This window comes from Nyctibius grandis, chromosome 2, assembly GCF_013368605.1.
Source record: "Nyctibius grandis isolate bNycGra1 chromosome 2, bNycGra1.pri, whole genome shotgun sequence".
Taxonomy (NCBI): Eukaryota; Metazoa; Chordata; class Aves; order Nyctibiiformes; family Nyctibiidae; genus Nyctibius; species Nyctibius grandis.
Window position 1 is genome coordinate 12,227,336 of NC_090659.1, and position 24,168 is coordinate 12,251,503.

Below are 24,168 nucleotides of genomic sequence, written 5' to 3' on the forward strand. Positions count from 1 at the left end.
TTGGGATCTAGGGCTCCAATTACTCGCTGTGCTGCAGACAGGCTGTCTGACTTCTGGTTTTACTTTTCTGTACCCTGTTTTCCCAGATGGAGTAATAACAGATGCAAACTTCAGAAAGATAACAGAGGATAAATATATTAAAGGCTGTGTGTTGCTCAACAGCTCCAGGAATAGCACTAAGTACCTAAAACATAGGATTTTAAATAATTCCCCATCCTTACAGCTGCCTGCAGGGAAATGCTGCAGAGCGCAATGAAATTAAGGTCTCCAGAAAAATTCCTAGATGCACTGGCAATTGCAACAGATTCTTGCAGTGAACTAAAGATGAGTGTGGAAAATGAGACTAGCTGTCCCAGAATTATTTTGTTATTAAGCTCAATTCGTACTTCTTTGATTTTAGCGGGCAGGAAGGATGTATTCTGAGTGGTGTGGTACAAGCACTTCAGTTGATGCTTTTTACTAAGGTTTTAAGTAGCGAAACGGGCCTGATTCAACAACCCTCTGTACCAAATCCACAAAGCTGCACAAATGTGCAGGTACTTCAACAGCACTTAAGCCCGTGCTTTAAGGAAATCAAGTATTTTAAGTGCTTTGCTAAATCCCTGCTTCATGCCAGAAATCTACTGAGATGAATGGAGCAGCTGAGACCTCTTCACAATTTTGATTCAGGCTGTCAAGACATTTTGAAGGTTCCCTTTGCAAATGTAACTTAGAAAAAGACAAAAAAAAAAAAAAACAAAACCAACACAAAAGTGATCAGATGATGGAGCAAAATTCAGCAATAAACAGGTGAATTCTTCCATTGTTGCACTCTAAAGAACTTGGGAATCAACAAGCCTTTTTTACACTAAATGAATTAAAAAAAAAAAAATTCAAGCTCCTCTCCTACAGTCATAGGATACCACTTTGAGAAAGCAAAACCAGGCTTCTTCCCAGGAGCTTGGCATGTTGTTCACTCCTTCGTTAGGCCTACTGGCTGACTCCGACAGACATCTCAAACATGGAAAGGACAGCCTGTCGCTTTTGAACGGCTGGGTCAGGAGAGGGCCGGCGGGGAATCGTGTTGCAGCAGCAGCAGCAGGAGGCCCCCCTGCTGCCAGGATTTCTGGAGGGGCTCCCGAGGCCCTGACCCTGCCAGGGAAGCCGGTGTCCCCCACCCCGGGCAGGGGGGTTCCCTCCAGGCTGGCGTGGTCCTGCTGCCCCTCCTGCAGCACACAGCAGCGTCGCCGGCTCTATCACACACCCCCTTGGGTAATGGCGGGGTTAGCCAGGGCCACGGCTTCATGGCTCCATCCCATGCAAGGATACGAAATGGAAAAGCCTTTTCCCTACTGTTTTGTTAAGCTGAGTACTGCCAAACACAGCCCTGACCTTACTGTCTTTTCTGAAGAGAAGTTTTAGACAACAGAAAGAGGTGTTGGGTTTTTTTCAGTATTAGAGGGGTAAAAGGGGGTAGTAAGTGGAAGGGAACGGACCCAAACCAGCGCAATCAAAACGTTCTGATGATTTTAGCAGCTTAAATGGTTGGATTTTGAAAAATACTGCAGAAAACCGATTCCATAACAGTTGATGCAACAGCTCAAAGAGATGCAAAAACTAACTGAGAGGTCTTAAGTCACACAGAACTGACAGGAACACAGAGCCAACAGCAAAGCAGACACAAGAAGCAGTTTTTCCTGTGAGAATAAGATTTGACAGACCACTGGACTGAAATGTTAGCAAACCAACAAATGAGTGGGGAAGAAAAAACCCCAACTGTTCTGGTGGTAGAGACTACTTAGATTTACTTGGGCTTTTAAGAGACTGCTAAAATGTAAATGCTAATTACTGTCATCACTTACCGTGGCCCCAGAGGCACATAACGAAGGGGAGGCTGTTCCTACATATTCCCTCTGGGGTGTGGAAAGGGGGATTCAGACACCTCATCTCTGCGTCCCTCCGCTCCTAAGATTTCACATGGGATTCTCCACAGTCCGGGAATCTGTGACTCACCCAGACCACGCAATACCACCTCACGGCAACCAGAAGCTTTGGGACGATACGTCATATGTATCAAGGGGGAATATAATATTTCCACTGTCTGCTTAAATGAGGTGTGGAAATGTCAGGGAGATTTTCATATTTATGCAGAGCGCCTTTCAGGGAGGTGGCACGGCAGGCTGCGCACGTCTGTGCCCACACGAGGAGAGACACAGAAGTCAGAACGCCTCAAACTCGGCGGCAAAGCATTTTCACGTGAAGGACCAAAAAAGCCTGAGTGGTGCTGGCTACACAGAACCATAGAATCGTTTCGGTTGGAAAAGACCTTTAAGATCATCGAGTCCAACCATTAACCTAACACTGCCAAGTCCACCACTAAACCATATCCCTAAGCACCACATCTACTTGTCTTTTGAATACCTCCAGGGATGGTGACTCCACCACTTCCCTGGGTAGCCTGTTCCAATGTTTGATAACCCTTTCCGTGAAGGAATTTTTCCTAACATCGCTGCTTTTACCCAACCGTGGGGAAGCATATTGCAAAGAAACGCCCATCCAGCTCTGACCCATATCTCTCCCCCAAGCAGGGACAGCACAAGCATGAACAACAGCAACCCAAGAGCAGCAACGCTTGGAGAAAAAGGTATGTCTGCGCTGCAGACTGACGCATACGGGGGAGAGCCAAGACAGCTCAGGTGCCAGAGTAAGACTAGCCCGGTGGCAAGGGACCCCACGGAGGTTATCCTGCCCTGCGAAGCAGGGTACTTCCACACAGCGCTGGTCTGCCGCAACTTGTCCAATGCTGGCACCTAACACATCTCAGCTACCTCTTCCAGAAAGCAGCGCACAGCTCACACAAGGCCACAGGCAGACATTTCTGCCTAAGTTACATGTGACTCGTGTTTTTTGAAGCTTACTTCACAAACCTAACAGTAAGGATGGGACAAATAAAATAAAAAAAAAAAAAAGGAAAAAACCAAACCCCATCCAAACAACAAAAAAATCCCTCACCCAACAACACCTCAAAACCTAGCAAATCCCCAGAACAGCTGAAGTAAGTATATGGGGAGGGGAAATGGGGGACAGACACAAGTGCCATAAAAGCTGAGTTTGTGAAAGCCTTAGTAGCAGCTCTCAAGGTTTACAAGTACACTCAAGCACTGTACACAGCTTAATCCAAATCTGGCCCTCACGTCAAAACCTCCGGCTAAGAAGTTCTGCTAAGTTTAGAGATGAATCACATGTGTGGCCATTTCTCATGCTTTTGGCATTCTTCAAACAATAGCTAATGTCAGCCTACCTTAAATTAGTATTTATTATTCTAACAAGTAAAAGAATTGAGCATCACAGAAATAATCACTTTTAGACGTGGAAAACCCCACCCTGTTCATATAACTTACGATTTAGCCCTGTAACCGAGTGGTTCATGGCAATTTCAGTCAATTCCTTATCACAGACCCATGCACATATATTTGTTCTTACAAATACTACTGGAGGAACATTTCTATTTTGCTCTGTAATGTACTGTAAAGGGCATCTTCGAGTTCATTTCTTAATCAGGATCTGCTAACACTCAGACATGAACTTCAAAACACACTCTCTGCCAACTCTTCGCTAGCTGCAGTATGAAGAGGAATAGACAGTTCAACCTACAAATGCCACCTGTGAAGGAATCGAGTATTTGACATCTAAAACTGCCTCATGAGTCACTGCTCAATGATCTTCTGCTACTGAAGACAAAACGGGCAGAAACTAAGTGATAAGGCAGAAAAGTTACACCCCATCCCGAATAAGGACAGGAATCCAGAAATAGCACGTATCACTAAATCTCAACTAATCTGGGTCATGTGTTGATCAAAGCTCAGAAGTAATGTGGGCAGAAAGGCTTTTGGTTATTTGAGTCTTCTTATTCAAGGGACCAAGAGCAAACAGGCACAAAAATATATACCAAGACCTGTTTTCAGGATAGAGGGGTGGATTATGTACTGGTAGGTACAACAGAATGGACAGAGGATGCATCTTTCCAATCTTCGTAAACCATTTGCCTATAAATAAGCAATTAAAAGGAAACTAACAACCAGATTCCCATTCCCTCCAACACCTACACCTACAAATGATTATGCATTTAACTCTACATCAGCTCCCCAAGAATGAAACTTTATTAGTATGCAGTGAAGAAATCAATGTCCTCTTCTGGACAATCATGCTTCTGAGTTACAATCAATGCATGCAGATAATGCATTTCCACACAACTCTGACCTTCTTCTTGTTGGGAGGGATCTAAAGATACAGGCCTTTATTGACATTACTACAATAAAATTGTGTATTTCTTGGATTTGTTGGAATAACTGTACATGTTAGGTGACTTGTCATATAAATCACTTTATGTTATTTTAACCAAGAATTGGTTTCACAGAGGCCAAACTGCAACAAAGCACTAAAAAGTAATGCACAGCTTTTATTGACAGTAGCAGTTGTGTTCCACTTGGGACCAAGCATCTCATGGTTAGTTACGAATGAGAGCCATTTTCTAGACTTTTCAACAGAATAGGTTTCAGCTAACTGAACACAAATACACAGTAATTCCACAGCAAGGTGAAGTATAGGACCACAGTCACATCGTATTCAATTATATGCAAAACCCCATAAATCTATGTTAAAGACCCAGGTGATTTGGTTGTTTTTTTTTTTTTTTTCAAGTCAGTGGAAGGACAACATAGTTTCTATTGTAATGGGAGATTTCAGTTTATTGTAGATATATTTCTAAAGGCTACGGACACAGAAAAGGCTCATATAATTTTAGTTAAGTGGGAAAGAAAAAATTTGCATTAGCAAGAAGGTCTCTATTAGTTCAATTACAATAAAAAAATGTTGTTGTTTTTTTTTCTCCAAAGCAGCAATAAAACCAAGTGGAATTAAAGATACAACATAAGAACCAACATTAGTGAAACCTGGAGAGAAGAGGCCAACAACATCCTGTAAAGAATATCACAGAAAGTCCTCATTTTACCACTATGCCAGACTTAATCTGAAAACATTCATAACATAAATCCCCAAGTAAAATACTAAAAGCCTTTTAAGTCATACAGATGTATACAAAGATGATCAGTTGGTTAGTTAGTAATACCTTCAAACATTAGGAACTGGGCTGCAACTCAAACCTTAGTCATGAGTCAAATCAGAACAATTAAATACTGACTTAGCTGAAATGAAAACTATGTTCACTGCCACAAAGCCATGGCAGGAACAGCAGATTGCTGGCAAGGGGAAGTGTTTAACTAACCCTCAATATAAGGGCATACACTTCGAAGTAATTTCTCAAATTTTATGTTGGTAAAAGTGACAAGCATTTTAAGAAGAAAGATAATATGCCGTTCCAAAGTTGGGGAAATAATACGTTTTATATCTGTCTGTCATGAGTGCTGCATGAAGAAATAATTGCAAAAGAGCAAGAAAAGACTATTTATTGTTACCGCTTGTTGCATTAATGTCAAGAAAGTTGAAACAGGTGCTCATGCCCATTTATAAACTGCATAAACCAAAACAACACAGATGTGATTGATTTCTGAAGAAAGTGTGTCATTTTCTATGTATAACAACATTGCCCCAAAAATAAAACACCTATGAGAAATTAATCTATTACTCCATACTTGCACGTAAGTATTAGCTAATTTGGGACCATCTTTCACAGTGCCTGTCAAACCAACCGCCTCACTAAGCCTTTATAAAGCCATATGCCCAAAGTGTCAGTTACACCAACCAACTTCACTGCCACGTTAGCATATGTCTAAAATTAAGCCTGGGCTCAAGATCCCTGCTGAACGCAAGCGGCACCAGCCCATCAGAGACTGACTGGCTGCTAGTGCGCTCCATTGCGATCTCTAGGAAAAAAAGGCCATCTCAGTCGCCATGAACAACAACACTGGTAATAGATAAAATAAACTAGCTCAGAAGCTGCACATCTAAATGTATACAAAAACATGGTTCCACAAGAATTTTTGTCTTATTTATGTGTGAAGCTGCTGCCAAAATGTGTAGCCTTGTCTTGCTCTACAGATCTGCAGCCGCCTGTGCCTGCCACCTTCCCGGCATTGACACAAACATCCCTACAGAAAGCTCCTACAAGGCAAGTCAGACTAAGGACCTCATCGCCATCAAAAGAAACCCCGAACATACTGCCGAGTGGTTGTTTCACAGTTCTCCAAGTGGAAACACATGACTACAAGAGTGGCAGGAGGAAGGATAAAGAACAGCGACTACTCCTTTCAGTGACAAACCGCGCTTACGCCAACTGAAAGCATTGTCACCGGTGAGGTTCTCCAAGAGGAAACCCCACTTCCAGGCAGAATGTCTGTGCTGAATTTGGAAGAGTTCATCGGTGAGATAAAGATGCCTTTTTAAGAAGCATCTCCTAAACAGAATTAAAAAACAAAATTTGCCAATGTATTCAAGCCCTCTGAAATCTGAAATGGTGACTGGAAATAGAATAATTGATTCAAATATTTTAATTTTTATATTTTACTGAGGTGTCCTGTGAAGCCGCAGTATGAATCCTATTAAACTGAACTTAGTTTGTCCATCCCTAAAATAGATTTGACATACAAACACAAACACAAGGTCAAGGTCACAGATCGGCAGAAAGATTACAAAGAGGACTGATGTAAGAGCTGGCATTTGATCAAAGCTCCTGGATATATTTTTTTTTTAGTACACTTACCAGAAATGCCACTACATTTTCTTCACAGTGGTACATTACATGTTTTAAGTATTCCCTACCTTTACGAGCAGCTGCCCTGTGCTTATTTATTTTGACAAGAGATGTTAGGCAGCATATCAAGTAAACTAAGGAAGAACTCCTATGTTAAATGAAAAGTAAGTGGAAGACACTTTTTGCCATCCTTCTGGCTGTATTCAGCTATGTGCTGATACATATTAAATCACAAATGCAAAAGGAGAACCCACTCACAAATATAGGACATGACAGTAAGCCCACTGCTAGAGCATCAGGACCTCAATTTATAACTTCATGCAGTCTGAGTTAACTTAATCTTAATATAGCAATTGTATATTTGGATGTGCACTTCCAAACACAACACTCGCTTATCTATCCTAATTATCTGTGTGCACAGCATATATTTCTCAATTAAAAAAAAGAACTCAACACAACATCTGTGCAGAACACAATCAAACTAACCTCTTCTGCAATCAGGACATTTACCTCCTAGAAAGCTTCTTCAATGCTGAACACTGAGTAAGCGAGCAGACAAACACAGCAGCAACAGTTGAAAGACTCATTAAAACTCAGCTGCTGAAAATAGCAATGAAAGTCATTTACTGATCTATCCATCCATCCACTCACCCACCGATACATTCTCAAAGCTTTAAACACATGCTGAAGAGAATTTAGCTTACAGGTCACGTCCACCAGACGTACCTTCTGACGCTTAAACAAGAGGAAGAAAAGGTGTCTTGGGCAACACAACATCATACAACATTCAAAGGCATACCGCTGCCACAATGTTTAGGTGCTCGTTATAATAAGCAGTAGTTTAAAGAAAAGTGTGGCTTGTGCTCTTACTTCTGAACCCCCACTTTCAACACCAGCACAGCTCTGATGTTAATCTAGACATGACTGGGAGCAGTTTATATTTAGACAGAGAGCTATGTCTATAAATAGGACCGTTCGTGTTGGTATAAAGATTTTATTGGAACCCATTTGGGGTGACCTGCGTAACTCACTTGTATGTGGGCATCTCAGACATCGCCAGTAAAACCTTCATGCCATCACACACTCTCCTGCATCTTGTTTCAGCTGTGCTTCAATGTTTGTTTACTGATTTTTCTCCATTTAATTTTTGTATAGGTATTACACTTGCAGCACTCTACCTGTGTGATTGGGTTGGCTCAGCTAGTAATGAAAAGGCCTTAAATGAAAAAGACAAAAAAAAAGGAGCAAGTTTAAAAACATGCCTCCTTCTTGCAAGCATCCTTGACAAGAATTAGATTGTCACCCTTTTAAGCTATAGCATCGCCTGAGCTACTAGAGCCAGATACAAATCACTCCTGAAGCCTGGGATGCGAGCTTCTCAGCACAATGGTATAGGTGTTTTTAGCCCTGATAGTGATTCACCAGATCTTAAAACAGTCACTGGTTTAAGATCAAATTGAGTTAAGTTGTAGACCTCAGGGCAATACAATTCTGCTCTTCCTTAGTCCCTCTTTTTTCTAAACCCTTTCAGCAAAACAGGAGAAAAGTGGAGGTTTGTTTTTTGGAGGTTTTTTTTAGTGGAATTTCTGTTCTTCCTACTCTGTGAAATGCTGAGAAAGCTTCTCATTCATTCAACATCCGCAAACAAATCAGCAACTTAGTCTGAGAAACAAACACACATGAAAACATGTATATAAGACATTTCAGAACCAAAAACATTTTTAAGAAACACATTAGTTTATTAGCAGTACAGCTACCTAACACTTCAAACCCTAAACCAAGCCTATTTGGGAGTCATATAGCTTATTTAAGTTTACTAACGCATGAAAACTCTAATGCGTGAAAAAGCTTTTACTTCAATTGAGCTATACTACAGTGAATAACTGTTCATTCAGTACCACGTTAGGTCTTCTGTCATGCTTACACTATAAAAACTTTCTTTCATCATCACAACCAAACAAGTCAGCAGCAGTTGCTTGGTTTTTTTCCCTGTTAAATACAAGTTCACAGTCTTTACATACATAACCTGCAGGAGCACGGGGTTTCTGCTGGTTCTGAATTTTGGATCAAATCCCCCACTTCTCAAGCAGCAGGGATGTGCCAGGCTGCTGTCAATAGGCAGTGGTGGTTTTAGTCTCTTTCTTACTGTGACACCACGGAGGAAACGTCCAAAACCCAATTCTATGCCATTCCTCTTTGGGGAGCTCTAACAGGCAGAGCCAAAGCTTTCCGAAGCACACAGAGTCTAACATAAGCCATTGCAAGTGTGCTGTCTTTGAAAAGGGGGTAATGAGAAACTGCAATAAATGACTAACCAATATAGCAACAAAAATGAATATGACAGCTAGCACAAAGAATAGAGTACTTCTGATCAATTCAGTAGTCCACAACAGTGGATTACCTTGAAGCACTGAATGGCTGCCAATACCCAATCTCTATATGTACTATATTATTTATTTAAAAAAAAAAGAATACTGTCTGTGGTTATATTTACACATGTGAAATGTCAAATCACGAAGTTTTAAGAAATGTTAAAATATCATTTAACTTTGTATTTTCTTTTTATTTGTTTATTTTTACTAACCGAAGCAGATCTATGGATTTTAATAGCACAACAAAATAATGGCAAGATTATGCACGCACACAGATTTGTACGAGACAGGCATCTAATTGATGCAACATATAGTAAGGTTGCAGAATGAGGCACATGACAGATGGACATCTACCATACTGAAAAACAGCAATACATCACCAGTTTAAGCATCATGATTACGAAAAGCAAACTGGTTCACATTCAAAATTTGAATATTCTTCTATTATTCAGGATACAGCAAAAGGTTTTCCTCTTCCAAACAAGACGTGCAAGATCAGTTATTCCAGCTTTCACATTCCTCAGTACACACCAACCATAGCAGGTGATATGGTTTCCCATATGCTGGAAGTCTGATACCGATTCATCATCTAACAAAACTGGCTGGTGGCAACAATGAAAGGCAGTGGGAGGTAGGTGGTGAATTTCCCTCTGTAAATCTTGTCTCAGCTTTGCAGGGGCGGGGGGGAACCCACAGAAATATCTCAAAGTTGTAATTACTGTTTTAACCTGTTCACTTAATGTCTACTGACAAAGTATGGAGAGAGAGGGAAATTATCACAAAACAAAAGACCTAAAAGTCATTAATCTAGCAAATAAACATGTGAAACTCCACCAAAGTAGCTTAAACTATGTATCACGTAGTATAAAGTTATTATCTAATAGTTATTATCCATAACCACAACTCTATCGATTCAGCTGATCAGGCTAGGTATTATTTCCAGCTTCATCTGCCACAGTAGAGATCTGAGCATGGCTGACAGGTCACAACCCATGTCCTTTGCGTTACATAAAGCCAGCTTTCCTTGATGTATCTGGAAGAGTCATTTCCCAGCTCAATATACAACCAGTAACTCACTCCAGCTTTTTCTGAATCAATCTATAAGACATCGTCAATGACTTGAAGATAAATTTTACTGCCTGTATTCTTACTAAACTGTACTTTTTGTTTCTTCTCTTTTTTAGAGTCTCTACAAGAATCCTGTCATAAAGCTAAAGAAGGTGGTTTTAAATTCCACCAGTGAACGATACCAAAATAACTTCATTGTAGACTACGTTAATGTGATTTCATTCAACAGCAGTTCAGGCTCATACGTACCTGAACAACATTACAGAACTACAAGATGACTCACAACTACCAAATCAATGTAGAAGCAAATCATACTGGACAGGGAGGTGCAAGGCAAACAGGGCAACAAAGGAAGACCAGAGGGGAAAAAAAAAAAAAAAGAAAACCCCCCCAACCAACCCAACCAAAACCCTCTCTTCTCAAAGAGGTTTTATGCTCTAAAAGCATACAATTTAAAATTCATTTGTTGAGAAGAGGCCAGAAGTTCTGGTGGGCAGGTAATCGTGTCTCCAGCTCCCAGGAAACTTAGCAGATTGTTAGCCTGGCACCCTAGTTAGCAATCTCAGGAGAGAGGTCAAAGACTGTCTGGGGATGTGAAATAAACTACCCTCTGACTCAGAATTCTTAAGAGGGATAAGGACCAAAGCTAATGTGAATCAGATAAAGTTACTACTCAATGCCTGGGGTGAGAAAAAATAGATGTTAATAAACTTCTTCCCAAGTTCAGGGACAGAAACTCATACCTTTCAGGTGTCAATGCTGGATCTTTGTGAATCTGCTTTTCACTCCACCCTGCCAAAAATAAATACATTATAATCAGGATGCAGAAACTTATGGTGGAAAACAATTTTATTTTTAGTGTAACAGTAAAGTCATTCTGCTAATTCAGCATTAGCTCACGAAAAGGAGCCTGTCTTACTTCTTAACAAGGTATCAACAGACTAAAATAGTTTTCCCCTGAAACTGGTTATACTTGTCATCAGTCTGTGACAGCATCAGAGCTTGACCAGTGAAACGGAGCTGAGGAAGAGGGTAAATATAACGTGCCAGGAGAGAGAGGATAGGTCTCCTTGTCCAGTTAATACTATCCACTTTGTCAAAAAAAGTTGTCAGCAGGAGATTATCTTTGTTCTGACTCCCACTATCCATTTACCCATGATGACTTAAAAAAACCCGACCAAAACAGTGTGATTGAGTGTGCCCTCAGCAAGTTTGCCGATGACACCAAGCTGTGTGGTGCGGTCGACACGCTGGAGGGAAGGGATGCCATCCAGAGGGACCTGGACAGGCTTGAGAGCTGGGCCTGTGCGAACCGCATGAAGTTCAACAAGGCCAAGTGCAAGGTCCTGCATGTGGGTCGGGGCAATCCCAAGCACAAATACAGGCTGGGCAGAGAATGGATTGAGAGCAGCCCTGAGGAGAAGGACTTGGGGGTGATGGTTGATGAGAAGCTCAACATGAGCTGGCAATGTGCGCTTGCAGCCTGGAAGGCCAAACGTACCCTGGGCTGCATCAAAAGCAGCGTGGCCAGCAGGACAAAGGAAGTGATTCCGTCCCTTTACTCCGCTCTCATGAGACCCCACCTGGAGTAGTGTGGCCAGCTCTGGGGCCCCCAACATAAGAAGGACATGGAGCTGTTGGAGTGAGTCCAGAGGAGGGCCACAAAGATGATGAGAGGGCTGGAGCACCTCTCCTATGATGACAGGCTGAGAGAGTTGGGGTTGTTCAGCCTGGAAAAGAGAAGGCTCCGGGGAGACCTTAGAGCAGCCTTCCAGTACCTGAAGGGGCTACAGGAAAGGGACTTTTTACGAGGGCATGTAGTGATAGGATGAGGGGGAATGGTTTTAAACTGAAAGAGGGTAGATTTAGATTAGATATGAGGAAGAAATTGTATACTGTGAGGGTGGTGAGACACTGGAAGGGGTTGCCCAGAGAGGCTGTGGCTGCCCCCTCCCTGGCAGTGTTCAAGGCCAGGTTGGATGGGGCTTTGAGCAACCTGGTCTAGTGGAAGATGTCCCTGCCTGTGGCAGGGGGGTGGAACTAAATGATCTTTAAGGTCCCTTCCAACCCAAACCATTCTATGATTCTATGAAAAAACAAACACCACCACATAACACACCCTTGACATTGCATTCTGCTTTTCTAAAGCCTTACTAGTCTTCTCCCACTATTTTCCTGAAGTTACTCTCTTTAGTCTTTTCTCAGCTCCCTACTTCTACAGCCCACACTTCTGTAACATTACTGACATCCAACGACCCTTCCACACTACACAAAACACAGCTGTTGTTGTAATCCTTCCCCTCAAGACACTCTGACCATATAGCCCTTTACTACAAGTTTTCAATTGTTTTTCTCTTGCTCTAGATTAAGTTTAGAAATTTTAATCTGAGTTCTACAGACATTAATAACTCTTTCATTTCTACCCACATAGCCTAACCACTTACTGTGTCCTTCTTCCTTACCCTTTTGTTTCCATAAACACTCATTTTTACTGTAATTCTCAGGCACCTCTCACACAGGAAATTCCATTATGCTTCTGCACTGCTCCCCAGGCGAAGATCATCTACACTCTGGAGCCTATTTCTTCCTCTCCTCCAACAGTAAATCACCATAGCAAAAATTAATCCAAATCCACCAAAATACGTCCTGCAAAACAACAAGCCAAAACGCAAATGATGTACGTTGATTGCCTTTCCTCACAGATTCACTCTGTACTGTTTGTTCCGCTTCCCTCATCATAGTCTGTATGAAGTTTAAAATAAATACGTCTACACCTGGGAGATGCTGAGTACGTATATAATACAAGTTCAGATGGACAACAGTTAAATGAAGTCCTAGAGGAACACCGGCCTCCAGTATAAGTATGTTTTCCCTTCCTCTTACAAAAGAAAAAAATGCGTTTATTGTTTTTGCAGTACAACAATATATGTTGCTGCAATAATACAGTTTTCACCCGTTACCTTTCTTTTATTACATATGATCAGAGGGGAAATAAAGAGTGATACACACTAAAAGATCAACAGAACACAAAAATTAATGATATGGAGAAAAGGGTACAGAAGGGGTAAAATATAACGTAGAAGGGCTAAAACACAGCATCAAATGGCTCCCCTTCTCTTGAGCTGCTGCTGTTAAAAATCTAGCGAGAGCTCTTTCCCTTCTCTGGCTGGTACAATCACAATATCCCTACCCCAATGCAATCTGTTTTTTTTTTCAGATGGCACAGATGGAAAAAAGACCAGAGAAGGAAAGGAAATACTGCAAATGGTGTCAAAGACGACACGAACACGGAAACTTTTGAGGAGGAAGATGAAGGCAGAGAAAGTACCTGTCCCAGGGACTGGTTAAACATAAACCCAGACCTCTGAACGCAACAAAGGACGCTTTCTGTGTCCTAGCTGCCTTAATGGAATAACCTTCTGAGTCCAAACAGCAGACTTAATTCTGCAAGTTCTCCACTTTTTTGAACATAATTTCTCCTCCTACTCCTCAAATCAGAGGGATGTGATTTACTGGGTCCACCTCTGATTTCAGTTTTATTGCAAATAAAACTTAACCCTTCCTTCCAAAGTCCCTTTGGTATCTCTCTACTAAATCACATAACCCAGAGCTTGCTTGTAGCACTTCTAAAGGTGAACAGTTTGGCTTACCAAGAACAACCTACTGGGATGCAATTCCACTTGCCTTCTTTATATGCTGCCAGATTTATGTGAGCGAGTCTGTCTGCGCTTGACATTTGCTGGGAAACACTGCATGGCATAATTACTACTGTAAAACATTTTATATTCCTGCGAATTCAGACCACAATCCAAAAGTCCTTACAAACTAAGACAAGACAGAGGGATAACTAAGCAGAAAGGAAGGGCTGTAGGGAAAAAGTAGGTCTAAAGAAGAAAAGCATCGATGGCAGGTGCAGGCAGCGAGGCTATCCAAGCTGCCTGGGACACTGTCTCGCATGCATGAAGTCCCGAAGAGAAAGAAAGAGAAGAGCAGAAACAAAATGATGTAGGATACTGCACATTGCAAAAGGATACAAGCAGTTTGCTTCATTAAAATATAAAGCCAGAGGTGAAATACTAGGTAGCATGGCTTCTAAAACATCAGCTATATTTCTCTACCATTGTAGGAAGTTATTTCCACTGAACTGCAATAAACATCACGTTACAATGCATATGGATGGGAAGCCAAAATCTTCAGGGCTTACATGATTTTTATTGTGATCTTGACCAACTGAATAAGAGGTAGGATTGGAAGATCTAGAACATCTTGACTCTATATGTTGTTGAGAAAGGGCTGGGAGGAAGAGAAGGAGAAAAATCAGTACGTTTCTCCCTATCCATCATCACTCAGACCAAAAGCTCCACTTACACTGGGGGCTGGTGGGGAAGATTCCAAAATGAAAATTAATAGACTAAACTATTCTTGTAATTCTCTTCTACATATGAGAAGCAATGCGTGCACTGAATGTAAATCATTTTTGTCAGTTGCCTGATAAGACATGAATGACTAAAAGAACAGGAAATAACAACAGCCTCCTTTTTGCTAATACGTCTGAACACAACATATTACTGAAAGTACCTTTCTCAAGTTTTCCATGAATTCTTGTATTCACCTTTAATTACCTTACTTCAAAGCAAATGGATATTTTCCAAGAGCAAGCATGATCGTTCCTCACAAATACCAATCATAAGAAAGGTAATAGTATTTATGACAGTCTTCCTAACGCACATCCAAAAAACCCAGACTATTTTATACAGATATGTAAGCAAAATCTTTGCCACTCTAGGTACTGCCACTAAAACCACTCTTGTTAAAGATTTTTCCCTGTTCAATTGGCAAATTTGATTTCGAGTTTAATTTTTGCATAGTAAAGCTCATCCAGCCATTTTTCATTTCAAATTGGTTTGCACTCCATCATGACTAGCTGAATGCTACAAAAACCTTTGACATAGCAACCTCATAAATTGTGGAGAACAGAAGAAATGCTCTTGGGAGCAGGGAACTGTTGATAAGAGACATTTTCCTCCATTGACTGTACTCTGTCAGCTGTAACTATGTGCAAGAGTCCACACTTGCAAATTACACAAAACATGCATCTGAACTACCCTTCCATGAAATTATTTTCTTTGTTAAAATGATAGGCATAGATAGAAAAGCTGAAAAGAAGAAAGTGTCTGAAGTTGACTGAGCATTCTGTTTTTCTTCGATGCAACATACAGCCATTGTTTAAGAACTCCATAATTAAAAAAAACCCTTGATGTATTCCACCACAAAGCTGCAGACAGTAGGCAACATTCCAAACTCCAGAAGGGATTTTCATAGACTATTCATCCACTACATGAATCTGGAAAAGAAAATCCCAAACTATTTGGGACTTGAGTGAACTACAGAATTCAATTCCATATTATTGATACGTAACGTGAAGTCATCAAACCCCCCCCCCCCCCCCCCAAACAAACTAATGACAAATAAGATTTCAGTTACCAAAGACCTATTTCAAACTGACATCTAGACATCTGATGTTAGATGGCTCCTGCTCTTTACAAACTGATCATAGTAATTTCACTCTTTCGTTGTTCACCAGGACCTCTCATTACATGCACTGTGAGGGTCTAAACCACGTTGGTGGCTCCTGGGCACTGTCAAAAATGCAAGAGAAAAGTTATTCTGTCTTTGAACAGAACAGAACACTCTACAAACATCAATGAACATATCACAGCAGTCCTTTGGAGTATTCTCACTTTATACACGAGGAACAGCGAGCGCAGGGGAAGATTAAGCAACTTGCCTACAGTCAGACTGAAGTCCATATCCATAGCAAAGGAAGAAAGATTTTCTAAATCTCAGTTTGGCCCTTTAATAGCAAGATATTCTGTCTCTACAGTTTGTGGGTGGGTGTGTGTTTTTTTTTTTTTCCTACTGGTGAAACAAAGCAACAATTGAGTACACTAAACTTGAGGAAACAATGGGGATTACTGAAGGAATAGGACTTGCACACCACAGTAATTGCCTTTATCTTCCAAAATAAGAAAAATCACCAGCACTGCCATCACCCTTTGAGGGAGATGTGTGTTAGTCAAGTAGAGTCAATACAGGTCTTCCACTATGCCTGCTGAAACAACGTTCTCTCCAAGAACACAGCTATGTCAGTACTGAACTGAAAAGATGAGTGATGGCATTAGACTCAAAAACATAAATTTCACCATCTTTTCCTACTTCTCAGAGATCTGACATGCTGAAACAGTCCTAATGAGCTGGGCAAGCACTATTTAGTTGTTTTGACCACTGCACAGCAGCAGCAGATAGAGTTTTGCAGCAGTGGCTCTTCTGATCCACTGCCCACTTTCAGCTTCTTTCCTAACCAAGAACAATAAAGTCCTTTTTATCCTCAAGCAAGGATCTTTCACAGTGAAGGATGTATAAATGTGTACACACATATCTAAGCACTCCCTTCCCAAACAGGTCCATTTTTACTTCCTTGCTTTAGAAAGCTGTCAAAACCTGCTTTTTAATAGTCTAATTCAGCTGCAATACAGTCACAGCATTGGATTGCTCAGATGGACTCGAAACAGTGTGTGTGTGTTCATCCATACGTACACCACTGTATAAACAAAACTCCAGCAGTCCATGCTAGAAGCAGAGCTAAGAAGGAAAGGTGGCTGAAGCTGCAGTAGCAAGTGAACCCAGACAGGCAGCTTTTTTATGTGTGCTGAACTGCTCTGTGGCACCCAGGCTCTGAAACCCTGAATGACACCAAGCCTGACCGAGCACCCTCTGCAAGTTGCACCAGTAACTAGATCTAAGCCTGCATAAACGAGTTAGCCTCCCATTTAAACAGAGCCACAAAGCACAGGAAGAATATTCATCCCTTAATAAACAATATTAACATTTTTCCTGATGAGTTCTCACAAACTCAAATTCCAGCTTCAGAAGCTGGAAGTTTCCAAATTGACCAAACTCACTAAATAACTTAGTTCCTATACTTATTCATCTGTAGAACCTGCAGATAACCTGCCACACGTACTCTTTGCCAGAGTGAGAGTAAATAGATCAAGTGGCTGCCATGGGCTTTACAAAACATGTAAGTATGGGAGGAGAAGTATCCTAAACCTTGTAACTGCTAATAGTCAGTGCCACCTACGGTTGATGCTGCAGAAGTAAAGATCCAAACAAAGGAAAAGAGGTGCCTGGAACTTTTAACAAGACCCAGGTTTTTCAGATGACTTTAGGAGAACAAAGTAGACAAAGAATATTAATAATCTTGTCTACTTTAGATCATTTACCACGACTAAAATAGCGTAATCATGCTAGTACCAAAACCAGAACCCGATTCTTTCTACAATTTTACGAGAACATCCTAAAAACACACAAAAACTCGTACGTGCAGCTTTCCACTTTCTTATCTCACCACGCTTGCCCCCTCAAGTAAGACTGATCACGTTTTTATTAACGCCTCCATTTCAATCATTCAATACGATTCTGCTGCTGCAGATACTTTGTCCAGTGGTCAGGAAAAAGATGCCAGAGCTTATTTCATCAGGCCTTGTAAAATCCTCCCCCATCATCCCAACAGAGTATCAGCAACACTTTTAATTTTCAGGCAAAGTTAACCAACACAATAGACAAAATAATTCCCTCCAGAGGTTTTGCAGCAGTCTCAGTTCAGTACACAAGGCCATTAATTACACAACTGCCTTTAGCATTAGCAGGAATCCAGTAGCTACAGCACTGGTTGAGTTAAGGCTGCCTTTGGTATCTGCACAGAAAATCTATTTACTTAGAGGAGCTATGCAACACCTCAGCTTCCTCTTTTCTTTACTATGGTAAAGCATGATAACAGAAAGAAAGGGGGTGGAGATGGGGAACAGGCATTTCACAATCTTAAACAGGGCACATTTACCTTTCAAAAACATACTGAGGCTGGAATTTGCCTCTCAAATCTCCCCAAATTGATGATACACTCAAGCAACAACTCTTACTTAAAACTTGATTAAATACTTCCTGAGGAAAGGCGGTGTTAGACAGTTAAGCAATGCTGGAATCAACTGCATGCCTCCAAGTAAAGTAAGAATGTTTTTAAAAATCTGATTAATTTTATTTGGTTAGTTTTTTTTTGGTTTTGTGTCACCTCCCCACCCCACCCCCCCCAAATATAGCAGTTCACTCCAGGCCAAGTTGTATTCCAAAATCCTCACCAAAATTTTAGTGTTATCAGGCATGCTAATTCAGTAAAGTTGGCAGTAAAAGTTTTAATTCTGCAAACACCATTCTATTTTCCATTTAAAAAAAAAAAAAAAGAAAACCAGGAAAATCACATGCTACCGAAGCTGATATATTCCATGGCACTACGAAAACCGAGATATCAAAAACACACACTCATCAGTCCTCTTCTAACTGTGATCTAAAGAATCTACCTCATATCTCTATTGATACACTAATAATTGACAAAAAAAAACCCAAAACAAAACAAAAACCCCCCAACTCCCAGAACTGGCTCTACTCAAAAGAGGAATTATAAGAAGTCTCAAAGCAGTCACAGAGATCTTGACTGGTAGAATTTTTTCAAGGGCTTGGATTTAATCACATGCCATTTTCTTTTCCTCTAATCATTTATTTAAAGTCATAGGTTGAATTATTTATGAACAAAAGTTAATTGCATTGAAATGCGTATTGCCCTGTATTTATCTAACACCTTCTTCAGAACTCAACCGCCTGCCACTAACTGGTTAACATCTACAAAAAGTCAATACAGAATTTAAGATAAGATTTAACCATTTCTGCAGTATTACTGCAATTAACTTCCAAAATCTTGTTAGATATGGTCAAGTCCCTTGATCTTGAGATCTGCTGTGTAAATTGTGCAACTGTTTTTACTGACTTTTGTTATCATTGCAACATGTGTTTATATTTCAAAAAAAATCCAGGTGGAAGAATAGCTCACTCGCAAAGTATCTGCTTTGAGTAACTAAGTTTTGACTAATTAATTGTAATTAATGTCCTCATTATCTGAGTACAAACCATCACATCACAGAGCCTCCCTACCCCGGGTTCTTCGAAATTTTCTTAGCTGTGGAAGGAAGGATCCCAAAGATCAGCAACTTGCATGCATAAGGCTGTATTCACACTCTTTGCAAGGTGTAAAATGTAAGTTCAAGGGTACACTCATATAAATATACTGCACATCTATAAAGTGTTAATCGTAAGTCAGCAAAGCCATATGACAGAAGTAACTATTATAGTGCATGACTGCTCCTCAGCGTACAGCCTTTTCCAAGTCCCTCATTTCCTTCAAGCAACTCATTTATTTGTCACCTGCCAGGACAAAGCGTAGAGAGAGGATTTCGCAAATACCTCTGTGGCTTGTGCCTGGTGATAACACACCAGGAAAGATGGATTTTCATTTTCTCATCAAGTTATTACATTAGGTTTACATGTAGATTTAAGTGCCCAGGAGAAGTTTGCCACCTGTCCTAAACTTAATTATTCGGGAATGCCCGCATGACAAGAGCGGATACTTCAGATGTTTTGGAGTTACCACAAGCAAACATCCAAATAATCAGCAACACGACTTCAGTGATGCCAACAACAAAACACTAAGCACAACTTTCTGTGAAACAGCCTGAACTTTATTAATGGAGTGCTTCATACTTCCCATCAAACACAAAACTGACATCAGCTGAGTATCTATAAAACCAGAGAATCAACTGTGTAAAGTCTGCAGCTGAGTTAAGGAACCGAAGAGCACTAGCTTTCTCATTAAAATATGGGTGCATGTTTACACATTATTGGGGAGGGGGAAGGGAGGCAGAGATGAAGGCTCAAATCCTGTAAGACTTTTCCTCAGCTTTTTTCTTGTTCTGTTTATCATAGCAGCACATCTAAGATTTTCATCTTTTTATACCTCCCCTCACGTACCACCACCCTTCCCCCACGTAGGATGAGCGCAGCAGATTAAAAACTAGGAAAAACCCTCACATTTTCATTTAAAGAGGCAAACACATCCACGTTCAAGTATACTCCACATTTAAAAGCTAAACCAAAACCCCCTTAAAAGGTTAATTAGAGTTTTATCTGTGTAGGTACACAGTAACTACTGACACAGATGTGAGTAACGGAATATAATACAGAGCGTTCAGTTATCCATCTCCTTACGTTGCCATTGGCACATACAACAAATTTGTCTCATTAGCAGGGGCTACTTAGTTCGTCGTAGTAAACAAAGCTGCCGATAACGACAGCCTCGCATACTTTTCATTCATTCAAACATTTTTCTTTACGCAGACTTCTAGCATGTGCCACAGAAGAGCCGAACGTTAAACATTCCTGGAGTGTCACAATATGTAATACAATAAAACAGATTACAACCGTACCTTTCTTTCACAGCAGTGGTGCCAAGCACAGGTACACCGTAGCAATCAATTTGTTCTGCAGACAGTAAGGCTTTCATAGAATACTAATGCAAAATCTCTTTTCTTTCTCCTTCGACTTGACTCCCCAATGCCCGGGTCCCGACCAATACAAGGAGGAGGGCGGAATGTCTTCTGCTGAGATAACCACAACTACTAATCAAGTATACGTGTACAAGGGCACAGGATTAAACCTCCACCAGGCTTGACTCGGGCGCCGAGAGCAGCTAAACACATGCACAGCAAGGTCAGAATTAAACACATACACACACACACACACGCGTCATCTACTTGAGTGAACTAATTTATCACACTTTACCACTGACGGCTTTTTACCTCGGGGGAGTAAAATTACATCCTGGTGAACGGACGAGGTTCAGACACAACAGCTTCCAACAACAAATCAGATCCCACAGAAACGGGAACCGTGCTCCTAGGTGAACACTCCCCTCCCAGCTTAACAGGCTGTTTCAGAAACTCGGTGCGTGCCGCGCGTGGCCGTAGGTGCTTGCATGTGTGCGTGCACACGTGTGAGTGCAAGCGTGTGCACACACGCATATGTGTGAGACACACCATTAGGTATCGGCTAAAACAAATCGATAGCGTTAAAGTTCAAAAACAGGCAACAACTCCCTCCGAGAGTTTTCTTTTTGATTGTATTTACCTTTACCTCTTAACATAATCAACCTATCAAGTCTAATTACTCCAGAAGAAAGCATTTTATTATTGTCTAACATAGCAAATGTCAAACAAGCTGTTCATTTACCTTGAAGTTTATTAGCATAGAAATGCAACATGAAGATGCTCTCAAAATATTGTCACTTGTATTCACAACATTTTCCAAAACCCACTTAGCAGGTTTTTATTGCCTGGCATAGATGGATACCGTGTTAGTTCTTAAAATAGGCATGGCATTATCTTAACTCTATCGCCCTTGATCTAATGTAAGTCTTTTTCTTTAAACGTTCAATTTATATTTAACTTTTCCCTTCGGTTCTTTTTATTCAAACACTTCTCCCACATTCCAATCAGCTGTACGTATGCAGATACTTGTGTTTTCATAAAGGTTCATACACGCATTTCGAGTAGGAGTGAAAAGTGAAATGCTGAAATTTAAAAGCAGGGATTTTTTCCCCCTCCTTGAGTTCTGCCCCGACGTGCATCCTTCCTGGCATTTTCCTTACAGTACCTGCAGATATACATTTTACCAAAAACATCGAGATGAACCCAATAAATTATCATCGGCGGGGGTTTAACAACACTGCTTTTGCATGCGATCTGTACTGGGAACAAAACGCTGCACAAAAACTTGCAAAAATAACCCCAAAAATAACGTTTGGCACTTTACCCAGAATAAATTAGCAAAATATTTTTGACATAACAGTGGCTTCGCAGAGACACCAGAAAAAAGCAGCATTAATCAATACTGATGAGTTTGTCCTTGACATACTGACCGTGTCACCGGGCTCCTGTCATGTGATATCATGTCATTTCCCCACCTGGCTCGTGACCTTGTCCTTTAAATGACCCAAAGCTTCCCTCAAGTAGCAGGAGGCCCCTCCCCGCTGCCTCAGCAAGGTCGAACGGGTCAGCGTGTCCTCATCTATAATCCAGCACCATTTGTCAGCAGGGAGGCTGGAGGAGGCAGGCTTGCTACAAGGGGAGAATGCCCAATTAGGCAGCTGTCACACAAAGCATAGGCTGCAAAATTATCCCCTGTCAAAAGAAAGAGCAGCTGCGGGTGCCAATTACAGCAACCTTTCAACCCTTTAGGTACTGGAAACTACACAGAAGTAAATGAAGTACAATTAGCGATAACAAATCGATGAATTAGGACAGTAAATTAGAAATTACTAGCAGGTGAGCTTAGGTCTCCCATAATGTTAAGGGCACGGCACACCCCAGGCAAGGGCAGGAACGTACAGATTTCACAGAGCACATCAGTTTTGTCCTATCCATCTTTCTTGCGTGGAGCCCATTTTCCTCCATCGTTTTCTTCCCACAAGCTCTGTTCAAGCTGGATAGCATAGGGAAAGGAAAAAAGCAACCCAAAGAGGAAAGAAGTTGTAGCACCTGATCTTCCCATCTTTATCCTGGCAAATGCAGTTTCCTCCTTTCTCACAAGGAGGTCCTCAGAGCCAGCACAATCTCTCTCTAGCAAGCATACTCCATTTCAGCCCAACATTTGACACTTGCTGCGCCTCGTGTTCCAGCCGAGCAAGATTTACCCCAGAAAAAGAAAACAAAACAAAAACCAAAACAACAAGTGATAAACTCTCAGTAAATTTTATGTCATTTACACTTGAAACACTTAAATCTGGGTTAACTGCTAGACTTTTGACTACAAGGGGAATACTTATTTCTCCACATTTCAGTTCTCTGATGCATCATGCAGTGGCATCTCTGAGCGTACATAGAGCCCTAAGTTTGTCAGCAAAGTTTCTATTCAATGCGTTCTTTGCTTTTTTTCCCCCTTGGTGAACAATTTCTAAATATTTTTCCCCCCCTTTTCTTAAGCAGCCAACATGGAAAGTTGTGTGCTGGTACCAAAAGGCAGGTACTACAGACCACAATAAATCCGGCTTCTCCTCGGGTGCAGCAGGTCAGCCCCTCCAGCAAGTGGAGTCGAGCTGCCCGTGGGCCCCTGGGGCCATGCACTCCCAAGGCAACCACAGAAGTGTGGTCATCTCACTAGCCCCCAGGCATTTCCAGAACAAGAAGTCAAGAAAACAGAAAAAAAAACCCTGGGGGATAACATTAAAAGGATGGATAATTAACATACAACCACCTCAAACTATGGTTAAGACAGTTGCACCAATGCCTTCATATTTAGGTGCTTTGAGTCAAAGAAACAAACCTGATTAACAGAATTCAAATTCCAAGATGCCGCATACAATTAGTCTTTCCAGCCAGCTCACAGTAATTTCTAACTAAGTGAAGTTGCCATTTATCTTGTTAGTTTTCTCATTCCTCATTCCCTAATCTCAAATCCACCTTCCTTATAACCTTATGCCTTGCAACCATGTTGAGTACTGAGGACAGTAGTCCACATCTCTTCCAGCAGAAGCTCTGGAACAATACCTGTATACTTGCACTGTAATTCATACACGTACTCACACACACATGTATTTATGCTAATACATCCACCAAAACATGAAACGCGGTAGAAATTAAGTCACTGATCTCCAAGAAGCAATTTCCTACGGCTATCGCTTGATCTCTAGCCAGTGCGGAATATTGCACTGTTTTTTTAAAAAAAAAAGAAAGAAAAGAAAAAAAAAATCTTGCTTTCACAACTCTGGTAAGAGCATAATACAACCCTACCTATAAGTAGATGTATGAATGTTCATTTAACAGCAGTTGCAGTAATGCTCATCAAGTTTGACATTTTCTTTTGACTAGCATATGGAAACTGCAGAGTACTGAAAGAGTTAATGTGTTTAGAATTCAGTTTCCATCATACTTGGGTGACTATCTCTTTAAATAATTTAAATCCTCTCCATCAACTACAAAGCTGTTTTGAAGCCATTTAGCTTTGTTCTTTACATGTGTTCTAATTAAGAAATGACCTTGTCATCACACACACCAGAAATCCTGGATTATTTCCTGCAGCAAAAATCTACGAAGAAAAAAA

The 24,168-nt window shown here is 41.0% G+C and overlaps 1 protein-coding gene across 11 annotated transcripts in view; it reads right to left on the reverse strand.

Moving 5' to 3' along the window:
• NRIP1 (nuclear receptor interacting protein 1) overlaps positions 1 to 24,168 on the reverse strand; it is an 80,798-nt gene that overhangs the window by 13,507 nt on the left and 43,123 nt on the right. For 3 of the 11 annotated variants that reach the window (XM_068422295.1, XM_068422326.1, XM_068422318.1), the window contains one exon: positions 10,872 to 10,920. The exons of 2 other annotated variants lie outside the window; for them this stretch is intronic. The gene's annotated coding sequence lies outside the window, so the exon portion shown is untranslated. Of the gene's footprint in view, positions 1 to 1,841; positions 1,922 to 10,871; positions 10,921 to 12,590; positions 12,775 to 21,988; positions 22,102 to 24,168 lie in introns of those variants that run through there. 6 more of the 11 variants (XM_068422302.1, XM_068422310.1, XM_068422354.1 and 3 more) reach the window with 5 other exon arrangements.